This window comes from Silene latifolia, chromosome X (genome assembly GCF_048544455.1).
Source record: "Silene latifolia isolate original U9 population chromosome X, ASM4854445v1, whole genome shotgun sequence".
Taxonomy (NCBI): Eukaryota; Viridiplantae; Streptophyta; class Magnoliopsida; order Caryophyllales; family Caryophyllaceae; genus Silene; species Silene latifolia.
In genome coordinates this window covers 83,440,442-83,462,758 of record NC_133537.1, presented here as the reverse complement: position 1 = coordinate 83,462,758, position 22,317 = coordinate 83,440,442, and the positions used below count along the sequence as shown (strand labels likewise).

Here is a 22,317-nt window from a genome sequence, read left to right as displayed (position 1 = left end):
ACGCATAAAATCGAGAAGACAATTTTGAAGCGGTAAATATGTGCACAAATGAGAAAATTAGAAGAAATAGATAATTGACGGAGGAGAAAGTGGAGTAGAAAACTCCCTTAAGTCCGTATATCGACCAACCACAGCAGGGGAGAGGTCGTGAACAGGTACAGCAGCGTCCTTGGTCGATCGTCTAAGGACGGTAGTCGATCGACCAATGTGTCAGGAACAATAGCTCCTGGAAAGTGCAACTCAGTCGATCGACCAATGTATCCAGTCGATCGACTGAAAATACTGCTGTACTCCTTATTTCTTCGTATTTGCTCAATTACTTGAGCTAATAAGGTTGAAAAACCAGCAAGTGCATAGTAATACGCGCCCAAAATTGCGCAAAAACCCAAAGCAAAGTCTCAAACGTATAAAATCCTAAGCAAGCAAAATAAAATGCGAAGTTTCGCGCACACAAAAGCAATAAAAAGTGTCTAACAAAAGCAAATAAAAAGTTTGGAAAACATGTGATCAACTAGTAGTTGATCAAGAACGGCCACGGAATGACCCACTTCGTCGGCTTCTGGCTACTAAAGGTAGCCTCAACGGTGATTATCTTATCAGCTGCACCCTTCCTAGCCTCCACGTCCGTATGGCTCAACGGATCAACACTTTCATCATCTCCCCAGTCAATGACCTCTTCTTGCTCATCACAATCCAAGTTGGACTCCCTTGCCTTGACCGGCTCATCATCAACTTCCTCATCAGTGGCATAGCTAAGGCAACCAAGACCTCCTCGTGAAACGATTGGCTTCTTTGCGGCTGGAGTGACTTGGAGTTCTTCCTTCCCCAAACCAGCTCCTGCAATATCAGAAATAGACAAATCTTCCTCCAATTTGCTCCCAATCTGGGGCGGAGGGGTTACAACAGGAATAGAGATAGGTGAATCGGGAAGCACAAAGTACGATTTCTTGTCAGAAACTGTGTTACAAGTCACAGGCCACATTGGGTCCTTTTTCTTAGATGGCTGGGCAAAAACAATAGAATGCTTGCCCACTTTAAAAGTCAGGGTTCCTAGACCGACATCTATGACTGTACCAGCAGTGTGCAGAAATGGCCTACCCAAAATAATGGGAATATGGGCATCCTCAGGCATGTCAAGTACCACGAAGTCGACGGGGAAGAAAAACTTCCCTATTTGGACAGGGATGTCCTTTAAGACTCCTATTGGCTGGACCGCAGATCGGTCAGCCATCTGTACTGTCATATCTGTCACTGCGAACCTAGTCAATCTGAGCTTCCTAGCTAGACTCAAAGGCATGACGCTTATACTAGCTCCTAAGTCACATAATGCCTTCTCAATAGAGAAGGTACCTATATTGCAAGGAACAGAAAAGCTACCCGGGTCCTCTAGCTTATGGGGTGTAGTATGAGACAAATAAGAGCATGACTCTTTGGTTAATACGACAGTGTGCACATTTTCAAGTGACTTTTTCTTAGACAGGAGTTGTTTCATGAATTTAGTGTAGGCAGGCACTTGATTGACCAACTCAAGGAAAGGAACTTGCACATTCAAACTACGAATAACCTTTTCAAATTTATTGAAAGATACCTGTTCCTTTGTCGGCACTAGTCTCTCTGGATATGGGGCTGAAAGAAGTACCTTAGCCCTTTCTTCTAAGTCTCGCATGCCGACATCCGTGGACTTAGGCTGAAAGTCCACCTCCTTCTCCTTATTGAAGCTTGAACCCTCCTCAGATCGTCTCAAATGTGAGCCATTGACCGACATTGGGTCGAACTTCGGAATCGGGACGGACCCAGCAGCACTCGGGTATTGCCCCAATACTTTCGGAGTTGTCGAACCCCTGAACAAATGGTCTCTCAAATTATCGGGCATTGAAGGACGAAATTTCTCGAGATCGCAGGGTCTCGGTCGATCGACCACCTTTCTCGACCGATCGACGAGATGTACAGCCCGAAGCTCCCAGAACCCGCATATCAGTCGATCAACCGGGTATATCAGTCGATCGACTGATATACCTGGTAGACGCCTTGTTTTTGTTATTCTTCATTAAAGCTTTCTTTTGACTCGGTTCCGCCTCATTCTTTTCAGGGGCATCCTCGACCATAGCAGGCCCCTCCAGGGTAGACCCACTCCTCAAAGTAATGGCATTCAGGGTCTCTTTCTCGGTCGGTTGAGTGGGTAAGTGTCCTGGAGCTCGAGTGGTACTCTTACTAGCCAATTGAGCAATTTGGCTCTCTAGTAGCTTCATCCCGCCTCTCTAGCTTGGGACTCCTTCAAAGCAAGTTCTTAAACTCAAGAAAATCAGAACCATGGGATTGTTGTTGCTGCTGCGGCACATAAGGAGGTTTTTGGTATTGTTGTTGCTTATGATGAGGGGGCACATAAGCTTGCTGTTGTTGCTGTTGTGGAGGTTGAGTCGGATTAAGGACATTCTGGCTACTCCACCTCAAGTTGGGGTTGACATTCGGCTCATAGTACGTGTTTGTCTGCCTATAGTGTTGAAAGGCAGCACAAGACTCGAAAGGACTGGGACAATTCTCGAGACATGTCCCTCGGCTCCACATCTTCTACGCATTTAAAGGACCGTCTCAAACATTTACTTGGTACATCCCACCTTTAGAAGCTCCTTCCAATTCATATTTGTCAAACCTTGCAGTGAGGGCTTCTAGTGCAGCAACAGAGGAAGATTTAGCAGCTCTCCTCTGGTTTCCTCTCGAATTCCCATATTCAGCCTTATGAGTGGCCAGATCATCGATGATCTTCCACCCCTTGGTCTCTCCCATGTTCTTAGCAAATCGGCCATTGGCTGCAGCATCCAATATGGCCCTTTGATCGTCATACAGTCCATTATAGAACTGATTGCACAGGCTCCATTTTTCGGACCCATGGTGCGGTATGGTTCGCACCAGTTTCTTGAAACGGACCCATGCTTCATGGAAGTTCTCATCTGGCCCTTGTTTAAAGCTCGTGATCTGAGCTCTAATGGCATTCATCTTCGAGGCAGAGAAGTACTTTTTATAGAATGCCAGGGCTAAGGAATTCCAGTCGGTGATCCCATGTGCGGCTCGGTCCAGATCTCTATACCACTCCCTTGCAGCATCACGAAGGGAGAAAATGAACATGGTCTCCTTGATCTGATCTTGGGTCACACCGGCCGGCGGGGTATAGAGCAAAGAATAATCAATAAAAATCTCCATGTGCTTAGTGCATCTTCATTTGCGGCTCCCCGAACTGGTTTCTCTCAACCAAGTTAATATAGGAAGGCTTTGGCTCGAATTTTCTCGCCTCCCCGGTAGTTCGAATCCTTTGTAGAGATTCGCACCGTAGGCTCGAGTGACTAGCAATGGTTGCTTCTTCACCATAATCGGGATTTACGGAGAAGTAACTCGTCTCACCGGTGAAGAAGTAGAGGCAGGAGATGTAGGTGGATCTCCTTCGAACAGAGCGTTCTCGTACTGGCTTGACAGAGTACTCAGCTCTTCCTCTGTCGGTAATACCCTTTGTGATCGTCTCAACTCGCGCAAGGATTTCTCGATCTCAGGGTTTAATGGTACTAGTTCACCACCCTGTGACCTGCGCATAAGAAGAAACTACAAAAAGAATATAAGAAAAGTTTAAGGAACGGAAGTCCCTTAAACTAAAGAAAGACTAAATAAAAACAGCTAAAAATTAGAACAATTGCCTCCCCGGCAACGGCGCCAAAATTTGATACCCGTCGTTGTGAGTACCAAAAATAAGATTTATAATCTCCTATTAAGACTAACCTAGGCTAGTGGTAACAGGGTCGAACCACAAGGAGGCAGACGTAATTTCTAGCTGTCTAATTTTAGTCTAAGGTAACGAGTGTAGGGGTTGAGTTGAATTGGTCTATAGCTAAGAGTAAATAAAGACAATAAACTAAAAAGACGGATTAAACAGATAAGGAGGGGGGGGGGGTACTAGGATGGTCAGTTCATTATAGCTTTGGCGGCAGCATACTAAGTCGGTCTGAATCAAACACATGTGAGGCGGGAAAACAAGAGGTCCTCTCGGTCCACTCTTAACAGATAGCATCTTTCGATCTCGCTATAAGTCCCTAATATCACTAATACGACTCTCGTCTGAAAAGTGACTAACGGTCTAAACTATACCTATCTTTCGATCTCAGCACAGTTAATTCTTTTAATTGGTGGTCTAACAACTGTCCCTATCTTTCGATCTAATGGGTCAGTTATAAATTAAGCATCTAACTGGTCGCATGCATTCGATTCGTTAAATACAACATTAAAATCAATTAAAACGAAAGGTAACCTCACGTGGTCAGTCGATCGACCAGGTATGGCGGTCGATCGACTGACACGCGAATTCAGTCCAAAACAATACTACGCCGCCTACGCTATAATTCGCCTACATCCTAGCACAGTTAATCTAGCTACTCATGGTACTGATAAAAACAACAATAACAATATGAACTAATGAATTCATGCTTGAAGTATTCAAATAACAAATAGCGATAAACGATAATTGGCTTTGGATACTCACTAGCAATTCTATACTAACAATGAAATAAGGATAAATCGAAATAAGGCAGAAGAATACCGAGATTGCAGAGGAACGATTGAGAATAAGAACGAAAATTCCAATGCTAATCAATATTCCAAACCCTAATTATAAAACTAAATATTACTGTGTAAAAACTTGGGTAAAATTCGGAATCAAAACTGAATACTTATTCTGATGTTCTAGGTTACGTTATATAGCCAACATACGTAACAACTTATTATCAAAACTTAAACGTAATGGGCTTGCACTTCCTCGGTCTTTTAATTCTCGTCTGAAATAGCGGATTGGTCGATCGACTGATAGTAGTGGTCGATCGACTGATCCTCAGTGTACAGTAGCTTCTGGATCCCGCATATTGGTCGATCGACTGAAGGTAGTGGTCGATCGACTGCTTGAGCTGCTATTAACTTCTAAAATCTCGTGGATTTGTCTTTTGGGCCTTGAAATGCGCACCAAGCTCGTTCCTCGGGTGAATACTTTACGTCAATTGCAATGCAGGATAGTTGGGGACGCATCAATGCACGAGGCTAGGGCACCCTCCTTACACATTTTGTTTGGAATGGTATCCCTCTCGAAAATTGGGGGTTGATCGCTTGGTGTGTAACCCACCCTTTTAAGCCAAAACCCGTGTCAGCATTATGCATAATATAATGAACTGTGAGTGCTTATGTGCTATGTGATCATAAGTCCTTCAGTGTCGTTTCCAACCTCTTAAAACGCCTTTTCACGCCGTTATAATGACCATTTCAAACCTCGATCTTTCGCTGACCGTTGATAACCTTTTCTATGCCGTCATAATGATGATTTAAGAACCCGGTTTTACACCGTTTCAAAACAACCTTTTGCGCCGTTTTAATGGCCATTTCAAACCTCGGTCTTTCGCCGACCGTTGCAAACCTTTTATGCTATCATAATGATGATTTTAAAACCCGGTTTTTATAACCATTTCAAATGCACCTTTTCTATGACGTCGTAATGACGATGTGCAAACCCGGTTTTACAACTGTTTCAAAACAACCTTTTCTATATCGTCGTAATGATGATTTCAACTCGTGCAATTTTCCAAATTTCAAACCGCGTTTCGGAATAAATTTGAGCATTGTCCAAGCCGTCATAGTGACGAATTTGATTTCCAAAGTTGTTTTTGAAATTCCCTTTTGAAAACCAATTAACCGTTTTCAGATTTCAAATCAAAACTTAATCATTTGAAAACAAATTTAACCGTTTTCAAATTTTCAATCCATTTTCAAATCTTTGAAAACAAATTTAACCATTTTCAAATTCTCAACCCATTTTCAAAATCTTTGAAAATAAATTTAGCTTTTTTCAAATTTTCAATCCATTTCAAATCGTTTGAAAATAAATTTAACCGTTTTCAAATTTTCAACCCAATTTGAAACTTTTGAAAACAAATTTAACCGTTTTCATGGCCATTGTGATGACGATTACAAATTCTTCAATTCTCGATTTTCAAATCCGTGATTCTGAATTTCGAAACCCGTCTTTAAAAACCACGTACTGCTTTCTAAGCCATTGCAACCCCCGATTATTTCAAACCCGTCTTTCGAAAATAAACATAACCTTTTTCGATCGACAACCTCAAGCAAATCTCGCCTTTTGAAAATTTTCTATTTTCGAAAAACCTTTTTTTTAAAAAAATGACATCGAACATATCAGTCCACCTTTCCGATTCTGCCTCGAGTTGATTAGAGTCCAGTTGATTTCAAGTCAAGTCGTCTAGATAACGTCAAGTTTCCACCGAAGTTAGTACCAACCTTTTGGTCTAGGTCGTGTCGCCTAATTGTCGAGACATCTCCAATGGCGTTAGCAGAGTCAAAACATATCGAGTTTCAAACCCGCATTTTCTCTATATTTCAGGTCAAAGGCCAAGTTTGTGTACATGTCTTGTCCAACGGCATCATGCCAGCAACGCACATCCAAACTTAGTTAGAAGTCGTCTGTCTAGGCATCACTATGCCGAAGTCGACACGCGAGTCTAAGTTCAAAGTCATGCACCAAGAGTTCAAACACAAGAGGTCATTCATGATCTTTAATGAACTCATAACCTAGTCACACCATCGCGTCTTCATGACAAAACTGCCTTTTATACATATGTGTCGTACTTGCCTTTGTTTGTGCGATCCCTTGCCAAGACAAATTATAACGTCTATCGTTATGTCAAATAGGAATCCCTTGGGTGCCATCGATCGTGAACAAGAAACTCAAGAAGCTGATCAACCTTCGCCCCTTATGATTTCTGCTGAAACCAACAACATGGTCCTTCGACTCCTAGCTACCGTGGAAAACTTGAGCACTCGTCTCTCCCAAGTTGAGGACCAAATGATAACCGGGAATTTTTCCTCTTCTGATATTAAGCAAAGGGTTAAGTTCCTTAAAAGCCGACTACTTGCCAACGACAAAAACAACCCTAGTTGGAAGGCTACTAAAACCACTGAAGCCAATTCCTTAGGTGCTCCACCAACCAAAACCAGACGACCTCATAGGTTCTTCCCTGATTTGGGTATGTCTTATGCTACAGCTTTGGAAAGGCTAATCTCCAAAGGAAAGCTCAAACTGATTGGTCCAACTCCAGACCCTCTACCAAACAAGCGAGGACGTAGATGGGACGGAAAACTGTTTTGTCAATATCACCAAGGTCGCGGGCATGACACTGAAATGCGTCTCCCTCTAAATGGCGCCATTCTTGATATAATTAAAAAGGGTGAATTACCACAACCTCCCTCAGCAAATGACAAGAACAACCATCCTAAAAACCCTATTGGACACAGTCAGAAATTTTCCCTGACTGCTCTCATCTCATTTCTTCTGACGATGAGAAAATTCATGCAATTGACGAAGATAACATACAAAGCGCTATAATGATGCTCTTCGTCTCTATCAACAATATATTCTCAAAGCTGCAAGTGGCTATCGATGATTTGAAAACCCGGATAGCTAATTTGGAGAAAAGGTTGGGTAATACCGAAAATGAACCTAACCGCCAAGGAGAAGACCAACCCTCCATTCACCAACCAACATCTGTTGAAAATGAGGAATTATTTGATGGTTCCCAGATCCACGAACCCACCAACAAAGAACATGAAATTGCCTCACCAAAATCTCCTTCAAAATACCAAGCAACATCCTAAAAACTTCCCATTGACAACGACCAAATCCTGTTTTCGCTCAGGGTTGACAAAAAAAAACATACAAAAACATCCAAAAAAACACCAATGTTGGAACCATCGAAAAACATCAATGGGAATTCACAGATCTGGGAATAGCATACGACACCACTCTGGAGATACTTGCATCAGAAGGAATGCTGTAACCCATTGGTCCGACTCCAAACCCACGTGAACGCAAAAGAACCCGTTTCTGGAACGAAAATGCCTATTGCCAATACCATTAAGGCAAGGGCCATGACACTGAAGCCTGCTTCAAACTCAAGCATGCCATTCAAGATATGATTGAAGTTGGAAAAATAATAGTCGCACCTCTCAGTCAAGACAATCCTCCTGGATGTCTCAAGTCAAACAACAAAGTTGAACGTTCTCAAAGGACATTCACCAATTTCAACACAACCTATGCCGCAGCTCTTCAAAGGCTCATGACTGAAGGGAAGCTACAACCAGTCGGGCCCACTCCAGACCCACCTGAACAGAGGAAAACCCGTTTTTAGGACGGCAATGCCTATTGCCAATATCATCAAGGAAAAGGTCATGACACTGAAACATGCTTCAAACTGAAACATGTTATTCAAAATATGATCGACTGATAGCTTCATCCCTAGGCCAACCAAGTGATGAAAACAACCATGATGAACATCTCATTCTGCAAGGAGATGAAAGCCTCATGGACTATTGTCCTCATATCATCCCCAACAACGAGAGTGAAGTGCTGAAGTGGGTCAATGCTCAAAACCAAACATTCAAGCCGCTGGATGCTGCAAAGGAGATCCTTGAAGAGGAAAGTGATGATTAGGAGTTCGTATCTAAGATCGAGTCAGAGTCCAAGTCCGAGTCTTAGGCTTTCTCATATCTATCCTAGTGTCTGTCCTTTTATTCCTAAGTGACAAACTGGGGGCTGTCCCCATGAGTCACGCGTATTCATCGAGTCTGTGCTAACATCTTATTTATCTAAATAAAAACACAACTTTCACATATATTCTTCTCTCTTCCTTTACCAGTTCCCGTTGACAACGAGAATTGATTTTTCAAAAACAAATACAACATGTTCCAATTCAACGTGAGTACACTCGAGTGACGTTCTGCTCCGAGTAACCAAAGGACCCGAAACTCCGCGTCCATTTCTTTACCTATTCCATGTCTGGCAATAGAAACCTTTCATTAGCACCCAATTTAGAATGAGCTTTTATCAAAAGGATTCTACGACAAACCCAGATAACAAACCAGAACGTCTCCTTGTTCACGATCAATGACAGAAGGCAAGCCCATTCCCCACAAAAACATCCCATCACCAAGTATCAACCTCTCACCAACGGGTACATCCCCGTCTGCACTTTTACCTTCCTCGAACGAAGGACAACAAAGAACGAGTAGGTCTAAGCCTACCAAATTACGAAAACAAAAGCGAAAACCAAAGCCAAAGCTACTCACCCAAGGCTAAAGCCAAAACAAAAATGAAATAGCGAAATTCAATTTCGTTATTTTCCCACAATTTCAAATGACGGAATTAAAAACCGTCCTTTTTCAAACAAAAAATGAAATAGCAAAATTCAAATTCGTTATTTTCCCACAATTTCAAATGACGGAATTAAAAACCGTCACTTTTCAAGAGAATGAAATAACGGAATTCAAAATTCGTTATTTTCTCACAATTCCAAACGACGGAATTAAAAACCGTTCTTTTTCAAACAAAAAATGAAATAGCGAAATTGACATTCGTTATTTTCCCAAAATTTCAAATGACAGAATAAAAAACTGTCACTTTTCAAGAAAATGAAATAACGGAATTCAAAATTCGTTATTTTCTCACAATTTCAAGTGACGGAATTAAAAACCGTCACTTTTCAAGAGAATGAAATAACGGAATTCAAAATTCGTTATTTTCTCACAATTCCAAACGACGGAATTAAAAACCGTCCTTTTTCAAACAAAAAATGAAATAGCGAAATTCAAATTCGTTATTTTCCCACAATTTCAAATGACGGAATAAAAACCATCACTTTTCAAGAAAATGAAATAACGGAATTCAAAATTTGTTATTTTCTCATAATTCCAAACGACGGAATTAAAAACCGTCCTTTTTCAAACAAAAAATAAAATAGCGAAATTCAAATTCGTTATTTTCCCACAATTTCAAATGACGGAATTAAAAACCGTCACTTTTCAAGAAAATGAAATAACGGAATTCAAAATTCGTTATTTTCTCACAATTTCAAATGACGGAATTAAAAACCATCACTTTTCAAGAGAATAAAATAACGGAATTCAAAATTCGTTATTTTCTCACAATTCTAAACGACGGAATTAAAAAACGTCCTTTTTCAAACAAAAAACCCAGGACCAATGAGTCCAACACACAAAATCCCGGACCAATGAGTCCAAAACACCAAGTCCAGGACCAATGAGTCCAACACACAAAATCCCGGACCAACAAGTCCAAAACACCAAGTCCATGACCAATGAGTCCAAAGCCCAGGACTAATGAATCCAACACACCAAATCCCGGCCCAATGAGTCCAAAACACCAAACATCAAAACCTCAACCAACACTGCTTCACCCCTAAGTCCTTCTAGAGACTGCTACAGGGAGACCTATCTAGGATTCTGAGGATTCCCCTCAAGCTCGTAATATCACAGTTTAACCTTTAAGGTCCGGACATGGGATTCTGATCCCACATTGTTTACCAACCATTTCGTGCTCGGGCCACATCAAGCTTGAGACCCCATTCCGCACCACATCACAAGCCGTAACCCATCGGCCTAAACACCATAACTACAATCTCCAGATTTTTATCTGTCAAACAAACCTATTATTACCAGACTCCACATTCCATAATGTCAAAGCCATTTTCACCCTGACCCAGATACGGAGTCTTCAAAACATTGCTTCCCAGAATGGGACATGCCCATTTCATTCTTAGAGTCCACTTTTTAGTGTGCTCACGTAACAAGAAACATTTTCACAAACTATGCCTCTTCGATTCATGATCAAGAGGGAATTCTCTACAATCAATTTTCGAGTCACCGAACGGCATTTACCGTCGTGACCCTCAGCTCCAGATTTTTATCTGTCAAACAAACCTATTATTACCAAGCTCTACATTCCATAATGTCGAAGCCATTTTCACCCTGACCCAGATACGGAGTTCTCAAATACTTTGCTACCAAGAACGGGACATACCTAGTTTACCCTTAGGGTCCACTTTTTAGTGTGCTCACATGGTAAGGAACATTTTCACAAATTAGACCTCTTCGATTCATGATCAAGGAGGGATTATCTCAGATCAATTTTCGACTCACCAGAAGGATTTTACCGTCGTGACCCTCACACTTTAAGGTCCTAACAGTTAGCTTAGGCACACACACTCAGAACTACGATCTGGTTCAATTTCACTTCACGTGAATACGTAGGTAGTCCTTGAAGGACACAACCATACACCTCAAAATTAATTATCAACACACACGCAAGACTACGATCTGGTTTGATTTCGCAAACACGCGAATACGTAGGCAGCCCCCCAACAAGGACACAACCGCATACTCCTTTCACAACATTTCCAATATTAAATCCTAAAAAAAATCTGTTCAGAACTACGACCTGTTTTGATTTCGCAAACACGCGAATACGTAGGCAGTCCCCCAACAAGGACACAACCGCATACCCCTTTCAAACTCAACCATCAGCATCAATCCTCAAAAGCAGCTCACCCAGCTGCAAAAATTAATCTTATACCTCTTTACTTGGGGCTTCTTCCTTAAGACGTCGCTCATTCTTCCTTTTGCCAAAATCCTATCTTCTCACTCTGGGAGCTTCTCTTTCGAGACCCCACCCGTCCTCTATCCTCAAACATCTTTTGAGTCTCAACTACAGTCCAAAATAAAACCGCCCATAGTCTAGTGCTCGGTTCAAACGATGACAAGGTCTTGGTTCCGCTCTCCGAATCATCATGCCTCAGGGAATGATCTTAATCGAGCAAACGGAGGCAAAGATGTCTGGAGAAGATAATCAATTCGCGTTCCCGAGCCGAGCGGACAATCTAATCCAGGGATTTGATGCGCGTAGTCACCCTTTCTTGGCTAAGGAGTTGCACTTATATGTGCAAAGTCTGTCAGAGTCACCCACGTATCGTGTCGATACCGAGTTTGTATCACGTTCACGACAGTCTGTTTGTCAGTCTGTCAGTATGCGTCCGTGTGAGTCACTGTCGCATCAGTCACGTGTCTCCAATCTATCAAATCATGGATCTACGAGGCAAAAGACTCAATATTAAGCTTCAAAACTTTCAAAACTCTTATCTCCCTTCACGCGAGATAGTACCTGCTAATTGCTTACATGCTTATGTGCTTACGTGCTTATATGCTTGCATGCTACGTGCTTGTCTATGCGACTGCGGATTTGTGTGGTCACTAACCATGCAGATAATCTTGAGAAGAAAAATGCACTCCAACTGAGTACTGGGTTCTTCCCAACAAACGCCGACCCGTCAAGTCCAAGGGCTTTAACCGCGTCGATTACACAGCATACGCTACCTCCCAACGAGCAGCAACTCATATCCGCAGCGAGTCTTGAGAAGTTTCTAACTCCCTAATGAGTGCCGATTTTCAAATGGAGGTCATACAGGTCTTTCAAATATCCTCGCAACATCATTCATAATCCCAACGCAGCGCTCTCCCTAAATGGTTCAGAGAGCCTTGCTTAGATGATTTATCCCCACGGAGTTCGTTTAGGACCCCCAGCAAGTTGGAGTTCGTTGCTCCCTAGCCAAACCTATCAACGTCAATTTAGTTGGAAGTCATTACCGGACAATATGTTGAAATAAGACAGATGTTTCAGGCTATTTCCTGCAGTCGATCATTCAACCATCGATGGCTGGCGAGCCTCTACGCACCTTCAACGTGACTGGCGAGTCTCAAAACGTACCTTCAACATGGCGGTTGAGCCTCAAAATGCACCATCAACATTGCTGGTGAGCCTCAAGACGCACCTTCAACATGGCTGGCGAGCCTCAAAATGCACCTTCAACACGACTGGTGACCCTTTGCATGCAACAATTCAAGGACATATCCCGAAGATGCCTCAGGTATGACTTCTTCCTTTGGCTGGCGAGCCTTTATACGTGTCTAATGGACTTTAAATGACCCGAATCGGAAGTCGACAGACTCTACACTATTCCCGACGACAGGTCCTTGACTCGAATCCCCGAGTCGCCTCGACGTCGCCCTTCCCGATGGCAGGTCCTTGGCTCAAACCCTTTTGAGTCGCCTCGACGTCGCAATGGTCTTCAAGTTGTAATCTTCAATTGACCTGGAGGCCATACTTTGATTTTCGCCCCATCCAAACCTCAGTCAAAATGGGGGCTCTGTAGATACCCAGTATCTGCACCTTCCAAAAACCACCCGATGATGATCGGACTATAACGTATTTTTTATATGCGTGCGTGGATTGGCTATACATTAGATGGTTTAATGCATTACTCGGATATGAAAAATGATTTCAAAAATGGTTTTCTAACTTCATTTGCATTAAAACAACACTATTTAGAGTTAAAACCGTCTTCGAACCCAAAACCGACTAAGAAACCCGCAACTCGAGTCAACCTGAGTCAACCCGAGTCAACCCAAGTCTCAAATGTCAAAAATAATGCCGTAAATAGTTTTATCTTGCCATTTGCATTAAAATGACACTAACTAGAGTCAAAACCGACACTGGGCCAAAAATCGGCTCAAAATTCAAATCCCGACTCAACACGGATCAAACCCGAGTCAGGCACAAAATGCCTACTCCACATAACACCCAAAAATCATCTCAACACGGATCAAACCGACACTGTCCTGTCTCATTTTGGTACTTGTCTAGGACGATCCCGATTACGGTTAACCCGAATACGTGACAGATCAGATTGACGAGTTTACATTTTACACTTTATCCTATAAACACACTTTTTCAAATAAATGGATCGTGTTAAGCATCATAACCCGAATTTGGTAAATGGATGTTTAATTTCCATTTTCACATGTAAATCAATCTACATCCAACTTGACATCAATTACTTGATATTTGGATAAACAAACCGGCTTAGTAAATTAGGTTAAGACCTTTGGATGCGCATGTTGGAATATGTGTCCTCCGACAATAATGCGATCACAATTGTCGATCATGATGATCACATGTTTAAATCTCATTTTAAGAATACATGTGGGATGTAATATTTTACAGTCAACTGGTCCACACATATCGGTAATGATTGGCTGACTAGAGTTTGACATTACTGTCATGCAACGGTGGTGATCAGTTGATCCCCTTAGGTCATACCTATGGGGAAATACTCTTAATTGATTATTTAATTAATCGTATGCCGATACGAGTTAATTAAATTGCTTAAAATTGACGGATGATTTTGTGAGTAAAGTTAACGTGTCTTATTTTAATTCGATTAAATTGGATACGGTCTAAGTAATCGAATTTTTTTATTACTTAGATAAAATTATTGTTTACGAAACAATTGAAATTGAATTTGAATGAATAATTTATTATAAATACAAGACGTTGTAATTTATAATTTGATAAACCGTTTTGGTAGAAGTAATTACGAATTACTAGTCGATTTTGTATATGACATATTTTATGAGTATGTTGATTTTTAATATGTTAAAAATACATTACAATTTCACATGTCAAGTAACATGTCACATTTGTCACAATTGACAAATGACAAAATAAAATGGACTACCCATTTTATTTTAGTGTGCCGAAAAAAGGAGGGAGTATTAGGTTTATATTGTGTTTTTATTTTTAAGTGGAAAACACAATGATCAAACCCTACTTGTAGCCTTGTATGCCTATTTTTCTTGGGTAGAAAAACAAGCTCATGCATTGGCTCCTACTCCCTCCTCCAACCGTTTTTTCCAAGAGAAAAGATAGAGGTTTTCATCTATCAATTATTCATAACTTCAACTTATATTTTTCCTAGTGTATGAAAATGAATTCTCTCTATAATTTGTGAAAACTTAGAGAAACAAAACCTCACAAATCACTCCTCTCTTGACCGAAATATTCAAGAGAACAAATTAATATTTTTGTGTCATATTTTAAGTAAAACTTATATTTTTACTAGTTCATAAATATATAAGTTATTAAGGGATTTCCTTGGGTATATGCTTTTGGGAGGGATTCTATTTTGGATCCTTTGTTCATCCATTATAAGGAAGCTCAAGAACAAGTAAGAAGGAGATCTTACTTGTGCCCTTTAATCTGAAACATCATAGTAAGAAGTGACGATTTCTTCTCTACTCTTGTTTTAGTTTGCATGCATAAGATCTAACCTTTATTTTATGACTAAATAAATTTGAACATATATGAGTATGTTAAGTAATGGAATTAGTGAATTCTAACAAGCGGTATCATGAGCCATAGGTTGTTTGCATGCAAATCGGTTTATAGTTTTTCCGAGTTATATGATTAACATACAAAACTAATTAATTTGGATTTATGAAGATAAACCTAAAAATAACCTTGCATGTTAAAAGTTTCTGGTCCTAAGTGATTTTTAGGACATTTTGGCTTATTTATGGATTTTATTGTTCATTTTATAGATTATTGGCATTAAAATGTGATTTTTATGATAAAAATGTCATTTTTGGATGAAAATTAGCTAAACTTCGAATTTTTTAGTGGTTTTTGGATATGTTTTCACATATATTATCTACTAATGGCCTGTAAACGTTCATGATAAAATGAGTTGTTTTGCTCGAAATATGGATTTTTCAAATTAAAATCGTATTTAAATGCGTAAATAGGTTAATATGAGTTATATTTCGAATCTGGTCATGGAAATTTATTATGTATTCACATGCAATTTTACAAGACGTGTGTAAAATATTTGGCTATAATGAAGTCTTTATGCATGATTTATGAATTTTTGATGAAAAATCACATAAATAGTGACTATAATTAGTAATAATGCTAAAACATACTTCATGAGTAAAGGAAAAACGTCACATGTTGTATTTTATCATATATTTTAGATCTAAAAGTTAAAAGTTGATAAAAATATTTTTTCTCATATTTGTATGGTCATAATTGTTAAAACCGATAAACCGCAACATTGTTCTTTCTCGATGTCATGGTAATTTTTCCAGAATGTTCATGAGTTTAAATTTCAAATTTTGAAATTATTTGAAGTTTTATGATTTAATTTGAAGTTTATAACAATTTTGTAATTTTTAGGGCCATTTATGAACAATATTAAGAAATCTAGGTTAATTATTGTCAAAATGTTAGTGGAGACTAATTTTGAGTCCTAAGATGTTTAGGATAATTAACTTGTACATAAATATGAATTTATGTAATTATTATGATTTTAAAAGGTTAAATCACGCAAATCCGTAAAAACCGATTAATATACGATATTGGCTCTTTAAAGACGATTTAGCATAAAATTGAGCATGTTCATACATATTATAATGCTGCATTTTGTTTATGATTGTCATAAAATAATTTTATGTAATTTTTAAATTATGTAATTTTACTTAGTATGGCCTTAGTTTTAATTGGTATTACCCGAAATGTATGGGAATATCGATTCGGTTGTAATTATTGTGATCTCGTATCACCGTTTTGTAATTTAATAGATTTATTTTATTTTAATTACAAATGTATAATAGGAAATTATGTAATTCATTTTGTAATTTATTTATTCCGGAGTACCTTGAAGACGGTGCCACTCGAGAAGGCGATCCATCAAAGAAAGTGTTGCCTTGAAGTGCGTGCCAAGACCGAAGCTCAAGGGACCAAAGGAGTTGGTTTCCGAATTTGTAATAGTTTATTAGATTTACTATTTTACGAAGGCCATACTAGGATTTTATTTTTATGCTTTGCATTTTATTTATATGTTGCATGCATCGCTAAATCGCCATAACTAAACATGCATTTTAAATTGAGTTTATCGACCGTGTCAATTATAATTGTCGTAGTTCACCGCTTTAGTTCACTTAAAACGTGATAGATAATAAATTGACATGACCTCTCGCTAAAATAAACAATTGAGACTTAGCCTTACCAAAAAGTAGAAACCATGAAAACCGATTTCATGAGGGAGTGCACTCTGCCCTACCGGGGTACAAACCTTGTTACGTAGGGGAAGTGGGTGATAAATGTCTACCCACCGAATTTATAAAGATAAGGGTTGTATTCGGCTTTACCGATGCCCAAGTTGATGTAAATTTGGATCATGGACACATTTATTCGAAATTTGGGTTGAACTCAACGAAAGTATTCTCGACAGTTGCCGGATGTGTTTCGGGCTAAAGATAAATATTAATGTGATTTTATCGACCAAGAGTTCTAAAAGTAGAATCGATTAAAGAGTTAATCCACCGAGTTATATTGATGAGGGTTGTATTCGGCTTTACCGATGCCCAAGTTAATATGAATTTGGATCTTGGAATCATTTATCATAGTTGGGTAGCGGTTGCTATGTAAATGCTTTATTTGTTATTTACAAGTATTATTATAACGATAAATGTTTTGTTTTCATTATTCCGTTATCATATTATTCTATTTCTTAGCCTCAAATTATATACGATATCATTTCGATTTTAGTTCAAATCTCCATTAAAACATCGTAACTAAAGACAAAATTTGAATTTTTCTTCTAAAAACCTCGTATTATCCATTGTAAGGATCTCTTGTGAAAAGTATAGATAAAAGTTATTCGTGATGAAAATGGTTTTTGATTCTTGACTAACATATCTACTTACAATGAATTGTTTCTCATATGTTTAATTGAGTTAAGTACTTTGAAACGTTACATCATTTTGGTAACTAGATTTGTTTGAAATCAAAATTGACCAAAATACCGCAACCACTTCAATGAAAGTGTAACACCCCCATACTCCAAGTGCCTTACCAGGACCACTCAGGTATAAGGATGCTACCATCTCGGTTACCCGAGGCAATGATAATCATCAGACAATAATGAAACAACATTTAAATAGTATAACTTTAGTGAAAGGTTACAATCCACAACCAAATACCAAAATACGAAAACAAGTTCTCAAACCAACTGTCTAATCAGCTAAATGAAATGTTTATTAAACTACTAAAGATACAGCGGAAGACTTCTATCATCAGACGGTGGCACATCCCAGCTATCCCATGTAACTCGACTCATACCTGCTCAATAACTGCTCACCATCCCCGAATGGATCACCAAAGTTTTTAAAACATTAAACAGGGTCAGTACTAATCACACAATTTATATAAACCAACAACACAGTAAACAAGCAGCTCAAACGTCACACACACAATCACACCCACACCAATCAATCTCCGTCACCGACTGTCCACTGGACCAGCCCTGCCAGTGGGGGACCGTAGCCGTACCCACCAAATCCCCGCTCATCATACCGATCGATAACCCTGTCCCCATTAATGTGCATATCTCCTCCCGTGGCGGGTTCCACGGAGGGCGAAACTAGGGCGTGAAGCCACTCCCGCAAGTGACTCCACTCAGCCGAGAACGCATCTCGAGAACCAGAGACAAACAATCACAACCACTAAACAGCAATCAAAACCAACAACCATCACAATACGAATACGATAATATTCAACAATCACACAACACCAACAATGCATTATGGGACTAATACTGAGTAGAGAAACCCTACCTGGAAAGCAACATAGTCAGACGGTCTCACAGCTGATATCAAAAAGCTTCTTCTACGAATCCTCCTCCTAACATACAAACATATAATCACTACCAATCACGAAATACAACAAAACCCCCAAATCCCAATATTAGGGTTTAACCAACTTTAGCGAAATACTATAAAAACGGTACGTAGATCTTACCCTCGACGCAAGGATCACAATGGTATAAAGAAATGTAAAATCCGACCTTCCAAGCTTCGGGATTTGCCAACAATGCGATTGATGCGAAGAACGTAGTTTGATTTCTCTTTTTGAAAGCAATTAGGTTTTAAAAGTGTTTAAAGAAAAGTGACGGAAGTAATTATATACTTAATCGCATTATTAACAAAACCCGAGAAATCATCCCCTGTAAACCGGCTACTCGATCGAGTAGCTGAGGTACTCGATCGAGTGCCCCCTTACTCGATCGAGTATCAAGGTTACTCGATCGAGTACCCAACAGGTCAGAAACTATTTTTAAAACGCAACACACCCTTACTCGACAGAGTAAGGCCTACTCGATAGAGTACCCAGAGACTCATAAAACCGTAGTATTATAGTCTTCCCTCCTTAAAAAGAACTTCGTCCCCGAAGTTCAAACCACAACAAAACAAAGACACACACTACAACACTCCCGACTCAACAACCAAACAAAACTCAACATAAAACATGTTACTAACCCAAGCTCAACCCGACTCAACGACAACAAACATACCGACACAACATAAAAAGGGTATAAAAACTCTTAAAAACTCTCCGCGATCATCTCCTACCCCCCTAAAAGAAACAAGGTTACGTCCCCGTAACCATACATACCTGATCAAAAAGGAAAGGGTAACGCTCTCTCATGGCCTCCTCTGCTTCCCATGTAGCTTCCTCAGTCTCGTGGTTAGACCAAAGGATCTTAAGCAAAACTGTCTCACCACTCCTAGTCTTCCTAACCTTCCGGTCAAGAATCTGCTTAGGGACCTCAAGATAAGATAAGGACTCATCTAGGTCTAAGCTCTCTGCCTCTAACACATGTGACGGGTCACTCACATACTTTCGCAGCTGAGATACATGAAACACATTATGCACTCTCTCTAACGCAGCGGGTAAAGCCAGACGATATGCAACCTCTCCAACCCGCTCTAAGATCTCATAAGGCCAGATGAACTTCTGACTCAGCTTGCCTTTCTTCCCAAATCTCATAACCCCACGCATAGGAGACACTTTCAGAAGAACCTTATCCCCAACCTGAAACTCTATATCTCGGCGATGTAGATCTGCATAACTCTTTTGCCTATCCTGAGCTGCTCTCATCCGTTCCCTGATCATCTTAATCTGCTCAACCATCTCATGCACCATCTCTGGTCCTAGAACCACTGCCTCAGCACTGTCGTCCCATCAAATCGGACTCCTACATCTCCTCCCATATAAAGCCTCAAACGGCGCCATGCCAATACTAGTGTGATAGCTGTTGTTGTAAGAAAACTCTATCAAATCCAACCTCTGTTCCCAGCTACCACCAAAGTCCATCACACAAGCTCATAACATATCCTCAAGAGTCTTGATCGTTCTCTCAGTCTGACCGTCTGTCGTAGGATGAAATGCTGTACTCATCTTCAAAGTTGTTCCCAAAGATTCCTGCAACTCTTTGCAAAACCTTGAGATAAACCTCGCATCTCTGTCAGATACTATGTCCTTAGGGACTCCATGTAACTTAAGCACATTCTTCTGATAAGCCATAGCTAATTGTGCTTTAGTCCACGTATCTTTCATTGGCACAAAGTGAGCTGACTTGGTCAGTCGATCCACTATTACTCATATCATGTTGTTACCCTGTTGGCTCTTTGGCAAACCCACGATAAAATCCATAGAAATGGATTCACACTTCCACTCACGTAGCTCGGGAGACTGAATCTTACCTTGTGGTCATCGCTGTTCCCCTTTAACTCTCTGGCATGTCAAGCAACGGGCCACAAACTCAGCTGTTTCTTTCTTCATCCCAGGCCAGCAAAACGTGTTCTTTAAATCCTTGTACAGCTTGTCACCACCTGGATGTACTGAATATGGTGTACAATGTGCCTCTATCATGATAGTCTTTTTTTCAGCAACTCACCATTAGGGACACACCACCTACCATCAAACCTCAAACTACCATCTGTATGAATAGAGAATCGAGACACTGTCCCTTTCTCTACTCCAGCTCTCCACTCAACCAACTTAGGATCCAACGCCTGTTTACCTCGAATATCATCATAAATATCAGGCTGTACTGTCAAATCTCCCACAGCATCCCCTCTCTGCATCATATGTATCCCAAACCTCCTCACCTCATCTCTCAACCTCATCAAAGATAGAGCTGTGCACAAAGAATGTACACTCTTCCTACTCAAAGCATCTGCAACAACATTGGCTTTCCCTTCATGGTAGATAATATCCATGTCATAATCGTCAATCAGCTCCATCCACCTCCTTTGTCTCATGTTCAACTCCTTTTGAGTGAAGATGTACTTGAGACTCTTGTGATCCGAAAATACCTTAAAGGTCGCCCCATAAAGGTAATGTCTCCAAATCTTGAGAGCAAACACCACTGCACCCAACTCCAGATCATGTGTAGGATAGTTATCCTCATACGACTTCAATTGCCTATAAGCATAGGCAATCACCTTACCGTTCTGCATCAACACACATCCCAACCCATTCTTTGAGGCATCTGTATAAACCTCAAAGTTCTCGATCCCTTCAGGCAATGCTAAGATAGGAGCTGTGGTCAAACACTCCTTTAATGTTTGGAACGCAGTCTCACAACTCTCATCCCAACGAAACCTGTTTTCTTTTCTCATCAAAGCTGTCATAGGTCTACCTATCTTGGAGAAATCTTTCACGAACCGTCTGTAGTATCCAGCTAAACCCAAGAAACTCCTGATCTCAGCAACATTCTTTGGTGCTTCCCACTTTATCACTGCCTCAATCTTTGCCGGATCCACAACTACTCCCTCCTTAGATATCACATGCCCCAGAAAAGCAACTTTCTCTAACCAGAACTCACACTTGGACATCTTAGCATATAACTCATGCTCCCTCAAAGTCTGCAACACAATCCTCAGATGCTCCTCATGCTCCTCCTTAGTCTTGGAGTAGACTAAGATGTCATCGATAAACACCACCACAAACTTGTCCAAAAACTGCCTGAAGATTCTGTTCATCAAATCCATAAACACAGCCGGTGCATTAGATAACTCAAACGGCATCACCATATACTCATAATGGCCATACCTCGACGTGAAAGCTGTCTTTGGTATGTCCACCTCTCTAATCTTGACCTGATGGTACCCCGACCTCAAATCAATCTTGGAAAAGACTGATGCACCACTCAACTGATCAAACAGGTCATCTATCCTTGGTAAAGGATACTTGTTCTTCACCGTCACTCGGTTCAGCTCTCTGTAGTCTATGCACAACCTCAAACTCCCATCTTTCTTCTTCACGAAAAGAACTTGTGCTCCCCACGGCGATACACTAGGTCTAATGTATCCCTTCTCTATCAGATCATCTAACTGTTTCCTGAGCTCCTCCATCTCTTTAGGACCCATCCGGTACGGTGCCTTAGAGATTGGCCCCGTCCCCGGTTTTAACTCAACCGTGAAATCTATCTCCCTCTTCGGTGGCAACCCCGGAATCTCCTCTGGAAAGACATCTGCAAACTCTCCCACCACTGGGTATCTGATCAACTGCCGGACTCTCTATCCGGTCATCTCTCACATGGCACAAGATCAAAGGGCATCCCTTCCTCAGATAAGACTTCAAGGTGACAGCTGCAATCAACTTAACTTTGGGTTTGACCACAAACCCACGATAAGACACACTAACACCCTTAGGACCTCTCAAAGACACTTTCTTTTGATGACAGT

The 22,317-nt window shown here is 40.4% G+C and overlaps 1 non-coding gene across 1 annotated transcript; it reads left to right on the top strand.

The window, feature by feature from the left end:
* Positions 1-2,881: 2,881 nt before the first annotated feature.
* Positions 2,882-2,988, top strand: LOC141625387 (small nucleolar RNA R71). Its single transcript, XR_012535171.1, has one exon. It is a non-coding gene; the product is annotated as a small nucleolar RNA R71 (small nucleolar RNA).
* Positions 2,989-22,317: the final 19,329 nt, after the last annotated feature.